Source organism: Aotus nancymaae, unplaced genomic scaffold (genome assembly GCF_030222135.1).
Source record: "Aotus nancymaae isolate 86718 unplaced genomic scaffold, 86718_ANA_hifiasm-v0.15.2.pri h1tg000007l, whole genome shotgun sequence".
Classification (NCBI taxonomy): Eukaryota; Metazoa; Chordata; class Mammalia; order Primates; family Aotidae; genus Aotus; species Aotus nancymaae.
The window spans coordinates 22,801,240-22,826,954 of record NW_026988418.1 but is presented as its reverse complement, the minus strand read 5'-3'; the positions used below and the strand labels follow the sequence as shown (position 1 = coordinate 22,826,954).

General features: G+C 40.4%; 1 protein-coding gene across 4 annotated transcripts in view; it reads right to left on the bottom strand.

Moving 5' to 3' along the window:
* FGGY (FGGY carbohydrate kinase domain containing) overlaps positions 1–25,715 on the bottom strand; it is a 428,788-nt gene that overhangs the window by 198,889 nt on the left and 204,184 nt on the right. The gene's annotated exons all lie outside the window — the stretch shown is intronic.

Below are 25,715 nucleotides of genomic sequence, written 5' to 3'. Positions count from 1 at the left end.
CAAAACCAGGCCAAGTTTCTATAAAGGCTAGGATTTTTCCTGGGGAGGGTCAGAGGGCTCTCCCACATCTACGCTGATTAATTTATCCTTGACCCAAGCTTCAGACAGTAAGAGCAAAAAGACAAATAGATCCTGAAGTTGGATGTTGATTCTATTCCTTGCCTGTCACCACTATTCATAGGAGACTGGAGATGGGAATGTAAGGTGACCCCCACCACTGGATAAGTGTCAGGCCAATGGCTCGGAGATTTAAGTGATATGCAGAGCAGCTAGGGAGAAAAAACAAAGCAAAACAAAACCCTAACCAGGATAAAAAGCCCCAGGTTGCAGTACAATTAATGACATGTGGCTGACATAGTTTCAAAGAGAATAATGGCTTAGATAAGCAAATAGTGTAGACTATGAGAGTAAAAATGAATTACAGAAAATCTCATGAGGTATGCACTGACATTTTTCAAACCTGCAGTTGAAGTGACATCTCTGCTTCTACTGAGGACAAGATTTAGCTCTCCTCTCCACCTCTGCACCTGCTCTTGACATCTGCCCACCTTCTCTGGACAGCAGCCCCAGCCAGGCTTTGCTCTCCATTCTCTGTGCCCATCCTAGGTGCCTTAGGGAACGGGTGCCTGTGAGGAAGGGCACTGGCTTTGAGGGAGACATTTCTAAATATCACCACTTACATGACCTCACACAAATGAGCTGAGTTACCTGGGCCTCTGACATCCCATCTCTAAAAGGGAAATGATGATTTAAAAGTAAAAAAATCTCCAGGCGCAGTGGCTCACGTCTGTAATCACAGCACTTTGGGAGGCTGAAGTGGGTGGATCACCTGAGGTTGGGAGTTCAAGACCAGCCTGACCAACATGGAGAAATCCCATCCCTTTAAGTACAAAATCAGCCAGGTGTGGGGGTGCATGCCTGTAATCCCAACTATTCAGGAGGTTGAGGCAGGAGAATTGCTTAAACCCAGGAGGAGGCGGTTGAGGTGAGCCGAGATCGCGCCATTGCACTCCAGCCTGGGCAACAAGAGCAAAATTCCATCTCAAATAAATAGTAATAATAATAAATAAATATATATAAAAATCTTGGCTTGAAAGAACAGTGCTGTCACCTGTTCAGCCCTGATTAATAGTATTTCCCTCCTCTGTTTAGAAGTATTCAATTCAGTAAACATTTACAGAGCACAATTTTACATCAGGCACTGTGCTCAGCACTGCTGGGAAACTAATACTTGAAAAAAAAAGTAATCCCTGTCCTCAAAGAGCTTATAATCTCCTGAGGAGCCAAGGACACGGCAGAGGCAGACTCATGGCTTCAACAGAGGACAAACAAATCTTCTGGCAAGAAGTAATAATTCCTGCTGTATGGGCCTAAGAAGGCTTCTTTACTGAGACCTTCTTTCCTCTGACCTTATGATTAGAAGGATCTCCTCCACCCTGGCTGTGGCTGCTGACTCTCGGCCACAAAAATGGCTTAGCTATTATCATCATCATCGGCTAGTAGTTGTGTAGTATTTTCCCATGTCAGGTGCTATTTTGAGTGCTTTAGGTAAATTAACTTATTTAATTCTCTAAACTGCTATGATGCCCATTTTGGAGATAAACCTTAGACTCAGCATCTTCAGTAACTGACACATGATGACAAAGAAAGTAGGTGACAGCATGGAAAATAAACTTAGGTAGCCTGGCTCCAGAAATCATACTTTTCTAACCATTATGCTGTTGAAATGGTATTATCTGTATCACTGTACATGTTTTTTGGTACACTCAAGTACACATTTCTGTTGGATATATTCTGTATATCCATATTATTTTTCATTTTCCTCTGCTTTTTCTTTCAAATTCTGTATTTCAAAGGAAATAATTTTAAAATGTTTTTTTTTTTTTTTGAGATGGAATTTCATTCTTGTCACCCAGGCTGGAGTGTAATGGTACAATCTTGGCTCACTGCAACCTCCGTCTCCTGGGTTCAAGCAATTCTCCTGCCTCAGTCTCCCAAGTAACTGGGATTACAGGTGTGTGCCACCAAGTCTGGCTAATTTTTTATATTTTTAGTACAGAAAGGGTTTCACCATGTTGGCCTGGCTGCTCTCGCACTCCTGACCTCAGGTGATCCACCCACCTCAGCCTCCCAAAATGCTGGGATTACAGGCATGAGCCACTGGGCTCAGCCTAAAGATTTTAAAAATAAAATTCAATCGACCATTTTGAAGTACCACTAGGCAAACCTGGAATATGTCCAAGTCAGCCCTGTTTTCTTGTGAGCTCTTTGGAAATGGTAACTTCCCAGACTCCCTTCAGCAACGGCTAGAGGTAGTAACTGGGCCAAACAAGATGGAGCAGCTACCTTCTTGCCAGGATTTCCAGCTCTGCACAGGCCTAGCAGCACCTGCTGTGCTGTTGGTGGGCACTGTGCCCTCAAATTAGACGGTCCTTTTCATTGTCCATATCCTCCCTCCATTAGCTGTCTGCCTGCCAATCTACAGCTGAAATTCAGGCAGGCTGGCAGGTGTTCTTTCCTTCTCCTCCTTTCCACCCTCTTTTTATAGGGCTGTATGGCCCAAGGCAGAGACGAAAGAGGCTCAGAATCCCTGGTTATACATACAAGAGAAACTCACTGTAATAACATTCCATGGAGAAAGTAATCACTGATGAACTAATTTTGGCTGAGGAACCTGCAATCTTATCTAATACATTGTTTGAGAAAGGCTCACTGTTAAAGATACAAAAAAAAAAAAAAAAAAAAAAAAAAAAACTTGCCATCACTATCACTAACATGGATTGTGCACTAAAAAAGAGGATTCTTAACATAATTTTCCCTTTCTTGATTACTCATGATTATCAGTATAGCAAGGTGGGAGTAGAATTTAACATTTATGAAGCACCTAATACAGGCAGGAAGTGTGTTGAGTTGGGAGTTGCTCCTGTTTGCTGACAAATAAAGTGACATACCCTGACTTCACTTCTAACAAAATCCTTCTCTACTTGCCTATTAATTACCACTCACCTCCTCCTCTCCATTCTTCACAGCCAGATTATTTCATACTCATGTCTGCATTCCCAGTGCCTAGCACAGGACTGCCTGAAGCTTTTGATATTTTTAATAAACTTTATCAATGAAGCATAACCTACATTATAAAGCTACAATTTTTTTTTTTTTTTTTTTTGAGACAGAGTTTCGCTCTTGATACCCAGGCTGGAGTGCAATGGCGCGATCTCGGCTCACCGCAACCTCCACCTCCTGGGTTCAGGCAATTCTCTTGCCTCAGCCTCCTGAGTAGCTGGGATTACAGGCACGCGCCACCATGCCCAGCTAATTTTTTGTATTAGTAGAGACGGGGTTTCACCATGTTGACCAGGATGGTCTCGATCTCTTGACCTCGTGATCCACCCGCCTCGGCCTCCCAAAGTGCTGGGATTACAGGCTTGAGCCACCGTGCCCAGCCAAAGCTACAATTTTTAAGTATACAGTTTAGTGAATTCTTGCAAAGTAAACATACCTATCCAGATCAAGAAATAAACCCTTTCATGTACTTTTCCAAATACCATGTCCTACCAGAGATAACCACTGTCCAGATGTCTAGACCACAGGATTTGCTTAAACCATTCAGTGTATTTTCTTTGTGCCAGCTTCAGTCACCCATGTTTGTGAGATTCAACCACATTGCTGCATATAGCAATACTTGGTACATTTTTGTTGTTGTTGTTGCTGTATAATCCTCCACTCCACAAATATACCAAACATTGATTAATTCTACTATTGATGGGAACTGGGAGGTTTGTTTCCAGTTTTTGCCTATTGCAAATAATGATTTTATGTGTATTACTGTATATGTATTTTTTTTCTGGTACACATTTCTGTTGGATATATGTCTAAGACTAGGATTGCTGAATCATAGCATATGAGGATACTGCCAAACTCTTTCCCAAAGTGTGGTCATACTTCCACAGCAATGCTTGGGCATTTTAGGTGTTTCATAACCCCATCAACACTTGGCATTATCAATCTTTTTGATTTTAGCCAACCTGCTGGGTGTGTAGTGATATCATAGTATTGTTTTAATTTGGACTTTCTAATGACTAATGAGGCTAGAAAACTTTTCATATCTTATTGTCCACTTGCATATCCTCTTTTCTGCAAAGCCACTCAAACATATATATGCACACATTTATATACACATATATACGCACACACATATATATACATATTTAACCATTTTTCTGTCAGCATGATTGTGCTTCTCTCATTAATGTGTAGAAATTCTTTATATACTCTGGATACATATCTTTTGTTATACGCATTGAAACTTTCCTTCCACTTTGTGGCTTGCATTCTCACTCTTAGTGGAAACTTTTGATGAAAAGAAGTTTCTTATTTTAACAAAGTCCCATTTACCAATTATTTTCTTGATGGTTGTACTTACATTAATGTCCTATTTAGGAAAACTGTCTGTCTCAAGATCATGAAGATCTTGTCTTTTAGGAACTTGATTTTTTTACATTTCATACTTAAGTCTCTAATCTATTTGGAATGTATTTGCATGTATGGTATAAGGAGAGGGGCCAAAATTCAATTTCTTCCATACTGGTAGCCAATCAGCAGAGCACTATTTCACTGAAAAATATATTGTTTCGTTACAGCCCTGAAACACCATCTTTGCCACAAATTAACTGTCCATACATGTGTGAGTTTGTTTCTGGGCTCCTTAATCTGTTTTCCTCTGGTTTATCTGCCTGTCCTTGCCTCAATACCAGTCTTCATTACTTTATAACAAGTTCTAATATCTGTCATTATGAAGTTCTCTCAACTTTGTTCTTTTTAAAGATTGTCTTGATTATTATTGATTCTTTCGTTGCAAGTTTTAGGATGACTACCAATTTCCATCCTCTCACACGTAAATCTGTTAGAATTTTGAAGAGGAGTACACTGAATCTATAGAACAATCTGAAAGGAAGTGTCACATTTATATTGTTTTCCAATCAATGAACATCATATATCCCATCATTTATTTATGACTTCTTCAGTTTCTCTCAATGTATAGCTTTCTGCATAGATGTCTTACACATCTTTATTTCTAGGTCCTTAATATGTTTATTCTATTGTAAATCATGCTATTTTAAAAATTTTATTTTCTAAATGGTTGCTTCTGGATTACAGAAATAAAATTGAATTTTGTATTGACTTTCTGCAAGAGCAACCTTGCTAAATTACTTATTATTTTTAATATTTTATCTATGGATTCTCTTGATATTCTATATGTGTATAATTGTGTCATCTATGATGTTAGCTTTATTTCTTTCTAATTCTTATATTTTCAATTTATTTTTCTTGACTTGCTGTACTGGGTAGGCTCTATGGAATAAAAGTGGTAAGAGTTGGAACATTTTTAATATTTCACCGTTAAGTATGGTATTTGCATTAAATTTTTTTCTTTGTTGATATCCTTAATCAAAACAAGATCCTTTCTACCCCTAGTTTGCCATGATTTTTTTAAAAATCATGAATATGTGCTAAATTGTATCAAAAGAACTTTTAAACAACTATTAATATAATGTAATTTTTCTCTTGTATCCTTTTAATATGTAATTGAATTAATTGAATATTCAAAAGTTAAAATAACTCAATTGAGTTCTTTTACAAGTTTTGAGAAAGTTTTGGCCAATATCTCTTCAAATGTAGCTTCTATATATTATTTATCATCTTTCTTCTCTCATTCTTGGACTCTAGCTACATCTCGGTTAGAGCCCTTTACCATGCTCCATATAGCTCATACTTGTTTGTGTATTTCATGTATTTTCCATCCTTCTGTATATTAGCTGTAGTATGAATAGTTTTTTCAGATCTGTGTTTCAGTTCTCTAATTCTCTCTTCAATTATACTGCATGCTGTTGACTTTATTCCATCTATTCAGTTCTTAATCTCCATTATTAGTTCCACTTTTATAATTCTCATTTCTTTTTCTATTTCCCAGATTTCTGCTAAAATCTCCAACTTCTCCTATAATTTCTTGATCACATTAATCACAGATATGTTAGAGTTCATGTCAAATACCACCAGCACATGGATTTTCTGTAGGTTTGTTTTTACTCTTGATTTTTGAAATTGTTCATATTTTACATGCTTATTTTCTATTGAATGCAGACATTACATATAGAAACCTTTTTGATATAACTTGAGCTTCTGATTATGTTACCTAGCTCTAGGAAGGATATAACCTTGCTTCTTGCAGTTAGCTCAAGTAGGGATAGATGATCTGAATTTAATCAGACGGTGATTTAATTCAAAGCTGGGCTTCGGCCTTTGTAAAGCTTGTCTATTTTTAGTTTACGCTTATTCTCGGGGTCCCAACTAACACCTAGAGAATTTACTAGTATTCTCTCTCTTCAGTGATGCTCAAACTCAAATATTTATACTTCCAGCCTGCAGACTGCCCAACTGGTGTTTAGCTTCTTGGCCTCTGAGTTGCAGATTTCAACTCAGCAAATGCTCACAGTGTATTAAAAAATGGTAAAAATGTTGAGTCCAAATCTCAGCAAATCAGCAAATGCTCAGCACGTAAAAGAGCAGAAATGTTGAACCCAGCTCTCTAGTCTTCTCTTTTGATTTTGGCCTCTCAAGTCCTTTAATAGCTCTCTGGTGCCTTCATACAGGTTTGTTTGTGAGTTATATATGTGGGTACATTTAATTTTCTCCAGCGTTTTACTTTTGGAGATCAAGAGTATACTCCATTATTGCAAGAAAAAAAATCAATAAATGGTAAGTGAATAAATTAATGAATTAAATACTGTCTACTTGTGATCACATTTATTCCAACACCACCACTTCAATTGCTATTGAAGTTTTGGCATATAAAAGCAGAGATATTAGAAGAAAAAGCATGAATCTTGATCTTCTCACCTATATAAAAAAGTGAAGTTTAAAGAGGTGACCTGTAGAAGTTATGTAATTGGTAAGGGCAGATTTGAAACTCACACTCAATCCTTCCTGACCCATAGACTCTGCTTATTTCTGTTAAACAGTGCCATGCCATCATTGTCCAGTGCACTCTTGCTTCAGAGAGCTATATATGTAGCATTTTCTGTCCATGCATTAGAGGACCCTATCACTGTTCATCAGCCTATGTTTAATTTTCTAATGCCCCCTCCTGTTCCATTGATACTGCCTTGGTATTGCGTTGGCTCCGGCCTTCAAGGTCTCTTATAACAGTGCCGTCTTCCGATCCATTAACTTCACCGCCTCCAAAGTCTCTGTTTACAAGCTAGTACCTTAAGGATAAAAAATTCCAAACTCTTTTAAATGATGTTCAAGGCCCTCAAAAACTTTGTCCTCACATATATCTCTTACACTTCCATTTCAGCATACTCTGCACTACAGTATACTCAGTATTCTGCAGCCAAAGGGGTACCCTCATGCTTCTGAATCTTAGGGCATACTACCTCCCTCTGCTTCCCTCTCCTTCTCACCTTCCTTCCAGCCTGGCCATCTTGTCCATCTGATAAATTCCTATTTCTCCATCCTATTCATCTTAAAGTGTCAAACCAATATCACTTTTAGGGGAAGGGGATAGAATTTTACTAACCAGCTCAGGCAAAGTGAATTTAAACTCCTGTAATAGCCCAGACATGCTTTTATCAGACACTCCCCACATCATACTAGGATGGCTTAGTTGTCTGTTTCTACAATTAGAATGGGAGCTCTTTGAGGACAGAGATTATAATTCGTTCATATTTATATGTTTGGTGCCTAGCACAGCACTTGACATGAAAGGAAGATATGCTACCTGTTGGTTGCAGCTAGGAGAAAAAAATATTTTTGCATAGTCAGCTATTAATGATTAAAACTACGACATATTTTATCTATAATTCTAAGTCAGCAGTACTGGGTGACAGCCAGAGAATAATCCTTGTACTTTCCTAGTGTGTGTGCTCTGTGGCAAGTGTTTTGTCAGCTTTAGGAGGTCTTTTGTTTGCTTACTTAACTTTAGGATTTATCACTACTTTAAATGAATGGGTATACTGGACATCTCCATTAAAGACAATAGATTTAAATGAATACCCAGTTTATAGACTGGATGAATTACTCTGACTGCCTTGAAGTTAACAAGTTATTATTATCTCCTGACAAATATGAGACAAAATCCATTTCAAATTAAAAAGGAAAAATATTTTTATACATTTAATTTAGTAATAGCTAGGCAAATAAAAAGTACTAGGAGAATATAAAGAATATCAAAAACTGTAAATAACTCTTGCCTAATGCATGGATTTGTTTTAAAAAGTTGTCAAACTCCATGTCTTCTTTTCAAGGCCCAGTGCCACAACCCTATTTCAGGAAATCACTTTGCCTTTTCCCCCAACTAGTGCATATGAAATTATATAAAGCCCCGCTTAAAATGAATCTCTGGCTTAAGATCACCTTCAATGACTCCAGGGAGAGAGAGGAAGCACAAATTTCAAAATGGTACTCAGAGGGGACAGACTCCCAATCTATTTCCACCTATTTGATCATTACATCCTCTTCTTCCAGGAATCCCTTAGAAATATCATAGGTTTCAGCCAAACCAAAATGCTTACCATTCCACGACCTCATTTCAGTGCCTTCACTTATATTATGCTCCCCTTCCAGAATACTCTATGTTTCATTGCTGCCAGTGGAGAATACACTGATTATCCCAGATTTGTTCAAAGATAGGCTATCCCTTCCCACTTCTCTGAAGGACCATGATAGCTAACCTCAGGGGGTTCTCATTGTCAGTTGTGTGACCTTGAACAAGCTGCTAGAGCAATGTGAAGATTATACATGTACATTCTCCAGCATATTTCTATCATGAAGGTCCCTCAATAAATATTAGTATTTTTGTCTTTTCTTTGCCTGTTTCAACTGAAATTGATTTCTCCCTTTTTAAAATTCCTACAGAACTCAATCCATTTGTCTCTATTTCTATCACTGTATTTGCTACAGTAACTAGTCTAGTGCTTAGCATGTTAAGCAAATCCATTTGTTCATGCATGTATTCATTCATGAACATATTCATTCATTTACTGAGCTAAGAGCTACAGAGACGAAGATAACCAGATTCCATTGCTCATAGTCTAAGTGGGGGAGACAGCTATATAATCATCTATTTAGGTGTTTAAATGTTATTGTCTATGTGTCACATTTAATGATAGATATGCGTAAGGGAAATAAATTATTAGGCCATATGCATTGAATGAGCTATAATGATACACCATAGTAAAGCAGATAGTATATGAATTCCTTTGAAGAGCCACATTGCTGGGCATATTTAATATATTTCACAAAATTCAATTGCATGGGTTTTTCTTTACAACTTTCAGCTGTGAGAGGCCATAATCCAGAAGGCATATAAAGTTTTCATTCATATTATTGATACTCGTAGGAGACTCCTGTCTCAGGGTTTCATGGTGATGAGTCACAAGGCTGATACACATTTAATTCTCAAGGCAAAATTCAGCCCAGGGACCTGTAACAATACAGATCGACAGCCTGACACATTCTCTTTCAACAAAATAGAAGAGACTTGGCTTTCCCTGGAGTTCAGCATTTGATTAAAAGATGCTCCACGTCTTCTGGTTTTAGAACATTAAAAGAAAATCACCTATAGCTAATTTTAACGCTGACTTGGGTGAAGCTATACAATGGTAAGAGAGAGAGAGCTGGGGCCAGGTAGACCAAGGTTCTCTCTGTTCAACCACATTAGCTACCTGAGTCTAAGTGAGTCTTCTTCCTCACTTTAAATAGGGGGTTGAGAATGTGCACAGCCATAAGTTGTTGTCCATATTAAGTGGCATCTAGGTAAAAAGGTACTATCCAACTCATAGGAAGTGTAACACACTGGAAAAACTCTTTATTGCTCTGCTTTTGAAACACAAAAATAAAAATGCAGTCTTTCAATTAGCCTGGATTCAACTTTGCTCTTTCTAGATTATGTACAGACAATTTTTGATAGTAACCAGCATGGTTTTAGTCTGCCCCTCTTGTTATCTTTTAAGGTACCACTGGTTACCTTAAAAGTTAATCAGGAAGTTAATCAGGCTCATGTGTGGACTGCATACAGTGCAGATATTTAGGCCCCAGTTAAAGCCACTGATCAGAACTAGTTGTGGTGGTGGTGGGGACCCAGTTGTCTGCATTTTAACTAGTTCCATGAGTGACTATGCACATGCAAGTTTCAAAACTGCTAGAAGAAGTAATAAGAATGGAAATCAGATTATAAAAAGAACCTATAAGTCATTCTAAGTTTAAATTGAAATACTCTTTTTATTTGGTTATCTGTATTATGAATTCAATTTATTATGGATGATTGGAGGTAATCAAAATAACCTATTTTCTCATATTGCCCCTTCATATATTTTCCATTCTCTGTCTCTGGTAAACAGTAATTTCTAACCAAAATGGGAACAAAGGGAAGTCATGTGGGGTAATTTGTCATCACCACCAACAAAATAAAGATGAGAACATTTACAAGTATGGGCACAGAAATCCTACAGGCTCTAAAAGAACACTCACCAGCTCAGACTGCAGTGAATATGAGCAAACTTCGTAGATTTACTGTTTGGATTTGAAGACTGGAGAAGAGACAATGGGGTAAAGAGAAAGGGGCAGAGATAAAATTCCTCTCACAAAAGACACTGGCAGAAACAGGAGTGGGTACCAGAGAGTGAAATCAGCACTGCCCATCCTCAGACCTGGCAGATGAGAAATAGTGATCATGAAATACTGAAGGTAGAGATCCAGGAATACACAGTTTCCTGTCCGACCATGACTCTGCAGGGTAAGTGCGGTTGCAAAGATAAAGTGCTAGGCACTAGCAGGGAGTGAATAATTTCGGAATCCTCCCCAGAGCCTGGCAAAATAAATATCTGCTTAATTTCACTTAAGTAAGCTTTTGCGCTAAGCTTAAAATAAGATGGTATCTTTTTTTTACCACTTTAATGGAAAATCATCCATTAGTATTAAAAATTGTAACTACACTAGCAAGGCACTTGCTTGATAATGTAGAACATTCCACATATTTTTCACATCAAAATCAGTGCTGAGAAAGCTATTTGAATAGATAGGTTTGCTCCAAATTAATTTTAGCATCCAATCTCTTTGGCTTGGAATTTAAGGCCTTTTACATTCAAACTTCCAACCAGGAGTAGCTAATACTTGTTGAGTGGTCACAATGTGTCAGGAGAAGGCATCTATACAATAACCATATGAGGGACTATTTCCATTCCCATCTTCAGAAGGGAAATCTGAGGTACAGAGCAGGTAAGCACTTCACTAGTAAGCGGCGAAACAGGGATTTGAACCCAGGCAGCCTGATACCAGTCAGAGTGTGCGATACAGGCTCCATCTTCCCAGCTGCCTCTCACTGTTCCTCTCCTACATTCAAATGGCAAAGTGGCCACACCAAAATGCTCCTTGATTATGCAGGGAATTTTCACATCTCTGGGCCTCTGCACATTCTACTCCTGTTTCTTAAAAGGCTTATCCAAGTTTTCACCCCCTAGGAGTTTTCACCTCCTAACTCGTCCTGGCAGAGCTGGCCGATCCATTCCCTATACTCTTGTAACACTTTTCTCACCACCTGGAAAAGCAGTATGCAAGCTGTATTAGGATTTTTCTGAATACAGATCTCCCTTTTCCAAGACCATCTGCTGAGTTCTCTAGAGAAGGAACTGGGTCATCTTCATCCTGGTATCCAAAGTGCCCAGCACATGATTGAGGCAAAGTATGTGCTCAATATATATTTGCTGATTGAAAAAAATTTCTGCCTTGCTTTTTATACAATGAAGTATTTCATCTCTTCATTAAGGTATGTTTCCTCAAATGTCCCATTCTAGAGTGAACTTTCGTGATCTGGGTATACCAGCAGCACCTCCAAGAACTTTCCATCACTTTAATTAGGACTATTCTTCATAACACCCAATAGTACCCTATGCAGACATATGCATGCATATCCACTTACATATACACAAATACCTATATATGGACACATGCATATACACACATGAACATTAGAATATACACACATACACATAAACAGACATATCACATATACACATACACATCAGACACACAGATAAATGTACCCACAAACAGACATATACATGGGGCATGCAAACATGTGCATGCACAATATATACACATCCACACACATTGACAGACACATGCATGGATGCATATGCACACACAAATACATACAGATATACACATGTAATACATATACATGTACAATACCATGTCCATACATAAACACATGCATATGAAGACACATAAATATGCACATATATATACAGAGATACACAGTTATGCACACATACCATACACATATGTATACTTACATATACATATAAATATATATGTTTAAATGGGAGTTGATGAACTTCCCCAGTAGGACAGAAGTTCTATGAGAGAAGGAGCTTGGCTTTGTTTACCACTATATCTAACATGCCTATAACAATGCCTGATACACAGAAGGAAGATGTCATCCAGCTGTAACTGAAGAAATAAATCTTTGCTTCTCTCTTGCCCACTGTTACTATTCATAATGTAAGTCTACTGCAATCACATTAATCATAGCTAAACACACACACAGTATAGCCAGACATTATTCAAAGTGCTCTACAGATACTACAGTATACTACAGTAATAAAGCTCATTTATTACTATGCAACAGGTATTATTAGTCCCATTTCTCAGATGGGGAAACTGAAGCATGAAATATTGTCATGGGATCCCTGGGGTGTCGCTTGGCCAGCCAGAAACCTCTGTGGCCAGTGGCATCTTCTGCCTGAGTGTTGCTCGTACCTGCTGGGCTCATTCCACCTACTCGGCCCAGCAGGCTGGGCTCAGATCATGCTACCAGCCCAGATCTCACACCTGCTGAGGGTGGGCCAAGCAGGAGCAGTAAAGGCTGTGTGGGTGAGCAAGTGCAGAGTCTGTCCCCTGCACATAACCAGGCACACCAGCTGCTATGGTGGGGCAGGCAGCTACAGGTGCTGGAACAGGTGCCAGCTCCATGTGAGGCTGCAGCTAGATCCAATGTACTGCATGTGGCTTCTGCTGGGGGCACTCACATCTGGATGAGGGGAACATGGGCATCTGGTGGCTTAGAGATGCCATGAACCTCAGAGCCTTGAAGATAGTGTCACAGACCTGGCTTGGAGAGCCCCTAGGTCTGGGCTCCCTGAAGGGCTGCAGCTCTTCTTTCCTTCTCATTGCCCACAAAGTAACAAGCAGGCTGGAGGGATGTGTTTCAGCCCTGTTTATATTACAGCTCTTTCGGTCTTGCCATTCAGTGAGTCCCGAGTTCTTGTCCTGCTACCAGGAAGAATGAGGTATGCAGAAAACTGGAGAGTGAGCAAGGTGGAGAGAAGCTTCATTGAGTGACAGGACAGCTCTCAGGAGACCCAAAGTGGGTAGCTCCTTTCTGCAGGCAGGTCGTCTAGATAAGTGTCCGGCTCTCAGCAGAGAGATGACCTGATGTGGGTAGCTCCTTTCCACCGGCAGGTCAACCCAATAGGTGGAGAAACCCAAAGTGGATAGCTCCTTCCTGCAGCTGGTAGTCCTGAGTCTGTCCAAATCTGGCTGAATCCAGGGATTTTTATGGGAGGAAATGAGTACTGATTGGTCCATGAGTGGGTGGCCATGGGCGGACCCAGAAAAAGCACCATAAGTTCTCACTCTGGGCCACAGACTCCACGGAACTGGCAGTCCAGCCCCCAGGCTTCAGACTGTCCCTGGCCAGAAGGTAGTGTTTCATCCAGGACCCATCCCTTTCTGCCCAGGAGCCTGTCTACTTCCTGCCGCCATCAACCTGACACCCCATGCACCCAGGCTGTTCCTACTGAGGCACCTGCAGACCTGTGCCAAGCCACCCTCAGCCCTTACCTTGGCCTCCCTGCCATGCTTGTTGGCACCCAAAGTCCAGAGGGCCCAAGGAGGTAGGGGGCTGGCATGTCAGCATCAAGTCAAGTGCATGCACACCTTGCTGGGTTGTGACAGCCACTACTTTGCCCCACTCTGGAGCAGGCACCAGGAACGGGAGAGGTCAGGGAGTAGGAGCAGGAATTTCCAAGCCTGGGAGCACAGGGCTCCCACCCCACCAACTTGTTAGGGGGCAGGGCTCCCACCTGTTCTGGCCCCAGCCAGCTCTGTAGAGCACACTCCTCCACTGCAGACAGCGTCTTCCCAGTGGCTACTCCGGACAGGCAGTCACTGCTGCCAATTAAACTACCAAGGGTAGTTCAAAAATGGCAAGTCAGATGACTTCCAAGGGCAAAGAGACAGCTGGTGGAACAAGTAATGTGTTTTTAACTATCTTACTGTGTTTACCTCAAGCTTTTTAATTTTTACCATCTTCAGAGGGCCAAATTCTTATATCGAAGTCATAGTACAAAGCACAGACAGAAATTGAAGGTATGGAAAGGTGGGTTGGGGACGCTGCTGTTGAATGATGTAACTGGAGACTAGTGTGGTTTTTCTATATTCAAAGAAATTTCCCTTCTTAGTTTCCCCAGATATCTATACCAGCTACAGAGTGTACTGAGGCAATCCTCAAGATGTCCATATGGAAAATTTCAAAAATTATTTCTCTTTGCTCTTCACAACGACTGATATGAATGCACAGTTAAGAGAAAACAGAAAACAAGGAAACGAATCAGGCCTGTGGAGAGATAATAAGGAAGAAGCCAGCAGTCTAGATGCGAGGCTGCCGCCTTGGGGCAGTAACTAGAGACGTGTATTTTCCCACCATCAGCTGCTGATGTGCAAGGCCCAAAGTAAACATTAGTGCTTAGAAACAGTATATGGATGTGAAGCACTATGTGTTGAGTTTTGTGCCATGAAAAACAGTGGACCTGATCCTACGCTCGCAGCCAGTGACGCAAATGCAATCTTAGACCCTGGGCCCCCAAACACATACTTTTCCAGCAGTCTCTACCTTTTGAACTTGGAGTGGGAAGTTCTCCTAACAGGTGCTTGGCAGTGTAAGAATCTGTGGCTGGATTATTCTTTCCTTTTTGTTTTTGTTCCCAAGTTCAGCAAAGGAAAACATCAGCTCATTTTCTCAGTCATATACTAATACAGGAGAGAATAAGTAAAACTTTCTGTTTAAAAATGGCCCCAGAATACCAGATATGGTTCTGGAGTAGATGAGATGATCAGAGGTTGCTTAAAATGAGAGGCTCTGGGCTCAGAATAAGACACCTTGCTCCATTTATTAGGTAGTACTTGTTCCATTGTTTGATGCAAGGGTTCACCAAAGCTGATGTGAAGACAGGGGCACAAAAATAAGGGTGTGAGTCTTGGATCCAATCTTTCCTCATCCTATAACCTTAAGGAAATCCCTTCATCTCCTGGAGGGTCAGTTTTCTCAACCATTCGTGAGAGGTAAAAATACCTTCCCTGTTCCAAGGGTAGTTTAAAAATGGCAAGTCACTACAAAAAGATTAAGATTAATCTTTGAGATTGACATTGTCAGCATTAATTAACAAATTTAGTATACACAATTAATATCAACATTAATATTGTTGATCTCTCCACCACATAGGCCCAATAGCTATGCATCACATGCCTACCCTGATCTAATAACCTTGGCCTTATTCCCCATGATTGATGGAACCCAGACGCTTGAGCTGCTTTAAATATCCTTTTTTAAAGTCACTTCTCCACCCTGGGCCTCAATTTTCTCATCCATAAAATAGAACTACAAACATCCAGACAAATATTAGATAGAAGCTCTATCTTCTACTATAGATATAAATATGCACTGGTGTAAGTATGGACTAACATAAGTAAAGGCACAGACATACCTAGACACACATAGATTCACTTGCCAGGGTAAACAGGGGAAAGCTCAGAGGCTCTGCAGTCAGTGGGTCCTGGAACCCAACTTTATAGTTCATTAAAATGTAACCTTTGGCAAGTTCTTAAACCTTGATTTCTTTGTATGGTAAAGGCCAAAAATAATGGTAGCTCACAGTGTGGTTGTGAGCTGACAATAGTGAATAGTCAAATACCTAGCAAAACATTTGGCACAACATAGGTATTCAACAAATGGTAGGAGAAATAAAAATAACTGCTTTGAGCTCTTTGGAAGCAACTCAAATAGCAGGTGTTTTTATTATTTCCAGCTCTGGGGTAGATTCTTTGGAGCTTATTGTAGATTGTGACAACACAACAAAGAGATTTACTCAAGTGTGGCTTAGAAAAACTAATTTACCTATTTAATGACCACCAGTGAAACTGGCTATAGCCATTAAATGGGATATAAGGTATAAAATGGAATCACAAATCAAGAGTCATTCCCTTTTCCTAATCTGGAGACAGTGTAGCACAATGGGGCGGGGACCCTGGCTGATGAACTAGGTCACTCAGATTCTAAATTCGACTCTGACAGTAATTTGCTAGGGTAACTTTGGATGACTCACCATTGTCTGGGCCTCAGTTCTCTCATCTGCAAATTGAAGAATTTGGTATAGAAAATCTTTGAGCAGCCTTTTAGTTCTAAAACCTATGATTACTCATTATCCAAACAGGAGTGTGTGTATTAAACTCAAAATGTTATGGTTTCATGGCAGGTTCACAGCCATATATACTGATGTGTGGCACAAGATTTAAAAATTGGGGACACATGGGGAGCTGGCAATAGCCCCAGGGCCTGGATTCCTCTCAGTTTTCTTCCACAGAGTCAAAGTCTGGTCTCTCAGCTAAGGCCAGCCTTCTGGAGTCCAGAGAATCACAGCACTCCAAGAAAGCCTTGGAGCCTGGGAGCAGGAAACTCAAAGTTATCCTTCCCCCACGTATGCTGTCTGCCCCTCCGCCACGTGAGCGGTTGCCACGGCTCACGACTCTGCCGAGGTCTCAGGCAGTGGTGGTTCACATTAAACCAAACTTCAACTTAAAATAATAAACTTGCAATCTCATTAATATGTTCCTCCTCTCCCCTCTGTGATTCACATTCAGGAACTCCCGGAGTTGTCCTTGCTCTATCTGCTCAGGGACTGGCACGGTTTTCTCCTTCCAGATTCCACAGCATAACTTTATCTGCGTTTCTAATCCCTCCACCCCCAAAAAGACCGTCTGCCTCTTTGGATCCATATTCTCTCTTGTTTTGGATAAGCTCCCTCCTGCCCCCAACTTTTGGCCAGCACCTGGCCTGGCTCCTGCATAGCACAGTTCTGCTCTGGTCTGATCTGCCCACTTGGCAGAAACACATTACTACTGCTTCTGACCCCTGTGTCCTCAGTGCCAGCTCATCCCTCAAGGCTGTCTCCTCTGGGTACCAGGTGACATTTTCCACACTTAGGACAAGATTCCAGGACCCACCCCAGGCATCCTCAGCAGGGTAGGGTCCAGGATTCCACATTTTCTTAAAGTCTCCCTCACCTAGATTTACCAATTCCTATTTTTGATTTTTCAAAACCCTCTCAGAATTATTATCTTAATTACTAATCATAGTAATTAAGTAATTACGCTGATTTACTGAAGACTGGCTACCTGGGTTCTTTGCTGGATAATGGGCATACAAAGGTGAACATAATTTGATGAAAAATCTGAAATGGTTGTAAAGTATTTCACAGAAACAGTGTAGAGAGTGACTGATGTTTTTCTAAGAGTGGATTAAATTTGGAGACGTTTCCACAAAGTAACATTTAGACTGAGTGCTGATGGATGAGTAGCAAAGGAAAGGAGGTGGAATGTGAGTGATATGCCAAAAGAAGGCCAAGCCGTTCTGTGTGGCTTGACTCTGAAACAGTGGGGTGGAAACCATCCTGTCCTCCCTACTCCTCCGGCTTCACTTCTATTATTTTCTTAATCTCATAACTACTTTTACTGAAGAGTCAATTTCACAAAATATATTTCAACAAATACTAATGTATCAGCAAAACCCTTATCGTGGGCTGCTTTTTGGCTTCTTCAGAAATAAGATGAATTGATGAAGGGAAATAATATCACTGGAGGTGTTCCAGGATAGAACAGGGTTTCTTAGCTTCAAGGCTACTGACATTTGAGGATGGATAATTCTTTGTTGCAGGGGGTTGGCCTGGACATTGTAAGGTGTTTGGCAGCATCCCTGGCCTCTATGCACTACATGACAGTGCCATTTCCCTTCCCCCAGATGCAATAAACAAAACCATCCCCAGACATTGCCAAATGTCCCCTGAGGGGTAAAATCACCCCTGGTTGAGAACCACTGGCCTAGGGAAAAGGAATATGAACTGTGGAGGCAGACTCAAGTTCAAATCTTGCTATGAGATTAGTTATGTGATTGTAGAAACAAAGAACTTTAACAAATTTACAAGAAAGAAACAAACAACCCCATCAAAAAGTGGGCAAAGGATATGAACAGACACTTCTCAATAGAAGACATTTACGCAGCCAACAAACATGAAAAAATACTCATCATCACTGGTCATTAGAGAAATGCAAATCAAAACCACATTGAGATACCATCTCACGCCAGTTAGAATGGAAATCATTAAAAAAATCAGGAGACAACAGATGCTGGAGAGGACGTAGAGAAATAGGAATGCTTTTACACTGTTGGTGGGAGTGTAAATTAGTTCAACCATTGTGGAAGACACTGCAGTAATTCCTCAAGGATCTAGAATAGAAATACCATTTGACCCAGCAATCTCATTACTCATATATACTCAAAGGATTATAAATCATTCCCCTATAAAGACACATGCACACATATGTTTATTGTGGTACTGTTTACAATAGCAATGACTTGGAACCAACCTAAATGCTTACCAATGATAGACTGGTTAAAGAAAATGTGACATATATACACCATGGAATACTATGCAGCCATAAAAAAGAATGAGTTCATGTCCCTTGCAGACATGAATGAAGTTGGAAACCATCATTCTAAGCAAACTAACACAAGAACAGAAAACCAAACACTGCATGTTATCACTTATAAGTGGGTGTTGAACAATGAGAACATATGGGCACAGGGAAGGGAACATCACACACTGGGGCCTGTCGGGGGTGGGGGGCCAGGGGAGGGACAGCAGGGAGGTGGGGGGGCTAGAAGAGGATGTGGCCTGTCAGGGGATGGGGGACTAGGGGAGGGATAGCATTAGGAGAAATACCTAACAAAAATGACAGAGTGGTGGATGCAGCAAACCACCATGGCACATGTAAAGCTATGTAACAGATCTGCACATTCTGTACATGAACCCCAGAACTTAAAGTATAATAATATTAATAGTAATAAATAAACATTATTCTTTCTGCCTTCAATTCCCTTATGTGCAGAATGGGGAAACCACCTCTGTCTTGTAGGCTTATTGCGAGGAGCAAGAGATAAAGTATAAGCAGTATCAGGTAGAGTACTTGGCACATATAAGGCCTGTAAGAAATGGTCATCATTTCTTATCAGTCATTATCAGTCAGAGTGATGGTTCTACTTGTTCTAATTAATGATGTTATTATTATTTTATATTAGAAATGAAGCCTAACTGAAGTTTAAAAGTCACAAAAAAGAAATAAATTCCACTTTACCAGGAAGCAATAACAGATAAAGAAATGTCACAATTAATTACTGGACATCACTCCCTATAGGAATCCTTTAATAATTTTTAAGTCTCAATTTTAGGCCCATTTGATGTTTTTCCAAAGCCTTTCATACATGGCACAAATAATTGTAATTGTTTATTTACTTTTCTTTACTAGAATACAAATTCCCAGAAGACTACTTCTCTCTCATAGTCACTGTCTAACCCCATCAACTAGTAAAGAGAGTCGTCTATAAATATTATTGAAGACCTTCCTTTTTCAAAATTTGTTACTTGCTCACATTTTAAGGGTCAAATTAAAGAATAGAGTGGATCACGTTTACATAGATAGGCCATTCTTTATAACACAGTGATAAGTGTGCACAAAGCATGGGCTTAAGTCATGCATCTCTAACTGTGCAGCTTTCAGAATGTTAGGTAGTCTCGTGAGCCTCAACTGTCTCGCCTGACAAATGGAACAAAATAACAGTATGAATAAAGTTGCTTTAAGAACTAAGCATAAGATGACAAATATCTATTCTTGAGTCTATAATACACTGAGGCTCAGCTGTTTGCTGTGTAAAATTAGGGTACACATCCCTGTCCTAGCTTCATTATAAAGTTGCCATGAGGAGCAAATTCTATAATGAACACAGATTTGTTTTGTATTAGTCCATTATTGCATTGCTATAACAGAATACCTGAAACTGGGTAACTTATTGAAAAAAAAAAGTTTTAATTGGCTCAAGGTTCTGCAGGCTGTATAGGAAGCGTGATGGTATCTGTTTGGCTTCTGGGCAGACCTCAAGAAATTTACAATCATGGCAGAAAGTGATGGGGAAGCAGGTACTTCACATGGCCAGGGCAGGAGCAAGAGAGAGTGGGGTGGTGCAACACACTATTAAACAACCAGATCTGAAGGGAACTCATGCACTATCATGAGAACAGCACCAAGGGGATGATGCTAAACAATTCCTGAGAAATCCACCCCCATAACACAATCACCTCCCACCAGGGCCCCCTCCAACACTGAGGATTACAATTCGCACGAGATTTGGGTGAGGACTCAGAATCAAACCATATCATGCTTCATTAATCAAAAGTGTATAAATGCAAGGGATTATTGCTAATAAGTATATTTCTTTGTCCATCATGCTACATTTAGTATATACACTACTTATAAATAAATGCTCCCCACAAATCACGTTATCTAAAGTTGCAGCCCATCTACCCTGTCTTCTGGAACACTGATAATGGTGAGACGAGTATTGGCATGTTTTATTGCTTACTGGAACAAAGTATGTGTTGCTCTAGGGCAAGAACCAAAGGCCCTTTTTGCAAGCCTGGCTCAATAAATTCTTCCATTAAAAAGGAAAAGAAATTCAAAATCCTCATTTTGGCTTGACTCTGCAACTCAAATGAGCAGTTTAAACTAATTCAACATCTGGCCCAGATGAGCAATTTAAGCCATTTCAACACCTGGCAAAGAATTCAATATTGGTAATCAAACAGTTGTGCTAAACCAAGGAACAAAGCTCGCTCTTGGCCAGAGCTTGGTAATGTGATGAGGGCAAAAAGGAGACAGATTTCCAGACATCTAGGAGAAACCAAACTTTTGCTCCTGCAGAAATGAGCCAAATATAACTATTGCATAGAGACAATTGCCTTTGAATGAGAGGTTTCTCTCTCTCAGTTGTAATATTCATCCCTCATGGAGGGAATCCCATTCATTCAGTCATTCACTCATTCACTAAATATGCATGTGTTAAGGGTCTTCCATATGCAAAGCACTCTTCAGGCTGCTGCAGTGGGAGGATGAAACAACAGGTGCCCAAAGAGTTTATAAATTAGTAGGTGAGACAATGTGGCACACACAAACCTGCAAGTGCAAGACACAGTGAGTAGGAGGAAAGAGGGAGGGCTTAAGTCAACTTGGGAAGTCAGGGAAGGCTTCCCAGAGAACAGGATTCAAGATTTGATGGATAATGAGGAGTTTGTCTGACAGATAAGAGCAACTGAGAAAAGGACCTGAGACAGAAATCAGGTTGCTATCTCCTTTCAGGACAGTTGGGGTGCTGGAGCCAAGAACAGACCTGGAACAAAGTTAATGTTATTTTTATAAGCTAGAAAAATATCAGCAGCAGGAGTCCTGGCCAGAACCACCCCCACAAAGTGCAAACAAAGCTACTCCTATCTTCTGGCTGTCTGCTGGAGAACTTACTAACCAGCACCTTAAGAACAAAATGTTCTTTTATCATCGATTTTTATTCCCACAAAGTCCTTCCTCCTCTTTTTCCAGAACTGGAAAATTCATGGGTTGAGTTTTGCTTGCTTCTTTGATCTTTATTCTCCCTTCCCAGGCCTCCCATGGGAGTGAAAGTGGGGGTATGTCTCCAAAGCAGTGTGCTGACCCCTCATACTCATCAGAATGTGGGTCTAAAGCAGGCCATGCCAGGTCAGCATTTGAAGTGACTACAGTTGTCAGGGTTTGTTGGTGAGAGGCCAGCATGGCATACAATTACGAATCCAAAGTTGGGTCTGTACTTGACATTCAGAAATCTCTTGGTACAAAGTTCATTTAGCCAGTTCTTGAGGCCATTTCTGACCTCAAACTATACAGAATCACAAAGTAGTGAATCCTGCATTCTGTTGTCTCTAACTATCTCTCACCGCATACGAGGAAACAAAAGTTCTGAAAAACACTATATTTGTAGGCAGAAACACAATTTAAATCCAGAACTTGAGATTCCATGTTGAATGCCCTTATCATAGCATCACAAAATGTTTCAGAGATTAGCTGTCCCAAATCTAATCTGTTAAGCTACAAACATGCAGGCAGGGGAGAACAATGAAAATTTTCTCTCCAAAACGAGTGGACTTTGCCTGATTTGTTCACTGCTAATGATTCCCAGTGCCTAGATCAATAACTGACAGGTTACATTCACTCAATATATGTCTTTAGTTAATATACAGTGAGACCCACGGCAACCTTTTCAAGATTTTCAGGACTCTTTTCTCCTCCACATCCTAATCAGGGTATAGGAAGGGGAGAAATGAGAGGAAACATTTGCCCCCAGGCCTCCTATCCTTTTTAAGATATCCTAATCTTAGACTGGCTGTAAGGTGAAGAGTAAAGGAAGAAGCATAAGAAAGCATAATAAGGATAAAACATGGTCAACGTTTATTAGGTAAGTCTGTACTATCCCATCATCGTGGAGTATCACCTTCCTGTGTCCTTCCCAGCCACTGCTGGCATCTAAGTTCAAGCCTTAAAGAGTCCAAGGTTCTTATTTTATCTTTCCATTAAAAAAAAAACCTATGCTATCTTTCCATTAAAAAAAAATATGGGGGAAACTTACTAACTTACTGTTTTAGTCCATTTTTATGTTGCTAATAAAGACATACCAAGACTGGATAAGACAAGGAGGTTTAATTTGACTAACAGTTCCACATAGCTGAGAGGTCTCATAATCATGGTGGAGGGCAAAAGACAGGTCTTACATGGTGGGAACAGGAAAGAATGAGGAAGAAGTGGAAATCCATGATAAACTCATCAGATCTCATGAGACTTAGCATCATGAGAACATCATAGGAAAGACCAGCCCCCATGATTCAATTACCTCCCCCTAGGTCCCTCCCACAACGTGGGAATTCTAGGAGATACAATTCAGTTGAGATTTGAATGGGGACACAGCCAAATCATATCATTTTGCCTTTGCCACCTCCAAATCTCATGTCCTCACATTTCAAAATCAATCATGCATTTCCAACAGTCCCCCAGTCTTACTCATTTCAGAATTAACCTGAAAGTCCATAGTCCAAAGTCTCATCTGAGACAAGACAAGTTCCTTCTGCCTATGAGCCTGTAAAATCAAAAACAAGGCTGGGTGTGCTGCCTCACACCTGTAATCCCAGCCCTTTGGGAGGTGGAGTTCAAGATCACGGGGTCAAGAGTGCAAGACCAGCCTGGCCAACATGGTAAAACCCTGTCTCTACAAAAAATACAAAAAAAATTATCCGGGTGTGGTAGCAGATGCCTGTAATCCCAGCTACTTGGGAAGCTGAGGCAAGCAGAATGGCCTGAACCAGGGAGGTGGAAGTTGCAGTGAGCTGAGTTCACTCCACTGCACTCCAGCCCAGGCAACAGTAGGAGACTTCGTCTCAGGAAAAAAAAAAAAAAATTAGAAACAAGCAAGTTACTTCCTAGTTACAATGGGGTACAGGTATTAGGTAAATACAACCATTCCAAAGGGGAGAAATTGGCCAAAACAAAGGGGTTGCAGGGCCGATGCAAGTCTGAAATCCAGCGAGACAGTCAAATTTTAAAGCTCCAAAGTGATCTCCTTTGACTTCACGTCTCATATCCAGGTCACACTGATGCAAGAGTTGGGTTCTCATGGTCTTGGACAGCTCTGCCCCTGTGGCTTTGCAGGGTACAGTCACCCTCCCAGCTGCTTTCCCAACAGTCCTCCAAAGTCTTAACTCAATCCAGATAATTCTGGATTGAGAATTAAAAATTGAAAAGTCCATAGTCCAAAGTCTCACTCGAGACAAGGCAAGTCCCTTCCGCCTAGGAGCCTGTTACCTAGTTCCAAAGTTGCTTCTACATTTTCAGGTATCTTTTCAGCAATGCCCAGTTTACTGGTACCAATTTACTGTATTAGTCTGTTTTTATGATGCTGATACAGACATACCTGAGACTGGGAAGAAAAGGAGGTTTAATTTGACTTACAGTTCCACATGGCTGGGAGGTCTCATAATCATGGCAAATGGCAAAAGGCACTTTTTACATGGTGGCAGCAAGACAGAATGAGGAAGAAGCAAAAGTGGAAACCCCTGATAAGCCCATCAGATCTCGTGAGACTTATTCACTATCATGAGAACAGCATGGGAATTACCGGTCCCCATGATTCAGTTACCTCCCCCTGGGTCCCTCCCATAACGTGGGAATTCTGGGAGATACAATTCAGTTGATATTTGAATGGGGACACAGCCAAACCCTATCACTTACAAGCATTTGCATTTTACAGGGAGCAAAAGGTTTAAGCCACAGCTTCTAAGGGTAAAAATTCTGCTACTGAGCACCTCTGTTTAGGAAAAAGATGAGGGTCATTTGGCAGTCTCCCCTCCTGGAGGGCATAGTGAGACCTGGGCAGAAGTGAGAAGGTGTGTTTTGGCATGTCCCTGAGGGAAGGCTGAGAAACTAACAAGGAAACTGTAGTGCCTGTGGCTCTTCAAGCAGCAGTCCTCTTTCTTTCAGCATATGCTGGACCCAGCCAAGTGCCTGTCATACAGGTAGGGGTGGATGATTGATACTGTCACCCCAGGGATAATTTTAAAAGCATGATAGGAAAAACTTTAATGGCCTCACACATGATCTGGAATGTCAGGATTCGTAGGGGACAGAAACATTCCATGTTTGTCTAGACCTCAATTTCTCTCTATGCTTGTACGTAAAAACCAAAATCTTAATATTCCAATCAAAAGCACATATTGCTCACGATGAAAAGTATTTGGACAGAAACAACCTTGCCTGTAATATATTACATACCATTCAACCAACCTATATATATTATGAGTTGTTTACTAATTCTCAGGCACTGTTTTAGATCCTGAGGACATAGAGAGGAACAGAACAGACATGTTCATAGACTGATGAGGGCTATCCTGCTCTGGAAGTCCATGTAGTATGTAGAACAAGGAACCATTTAATAATCTGTTGTGTAAGAAAACAGATTAATCTACACTCTACTGTTTAAAGACATCTCAACTTATTCTTGCCTTAATGTGACTGTTCATTTAATAAACTTAAAAGCCCCTATAGGAACCAGACACAGGGCTTGGCATGAAGGATACAGGATGAATAACATAATGTTCCTGTTCTTAAGGAGTTCACAGTCTAGTGGAAATGATAAGCAGATATATTAGAAATTACAACATAATATGATCATTTCTTCAAATAGTTTGCTGAAAGAAGCATAATTTAGAGAATTTCTAAATGCACCTGAGTGTTTCATGGAAGGCTATGCAAAGCAGAAAGCATCTGATATAGGTCTTGTATTTAGAGGAGGAGTTAGCCAGCTGGAGAAGTGGAGGACCAATCATTCTGGGCAGAGAACATGTGTGCCAAGTCACAGAGGTGTAAATGCATGGGTAGAGTAGGGGCAGGATCGATGCAAGTATCTGAAAGTGTAC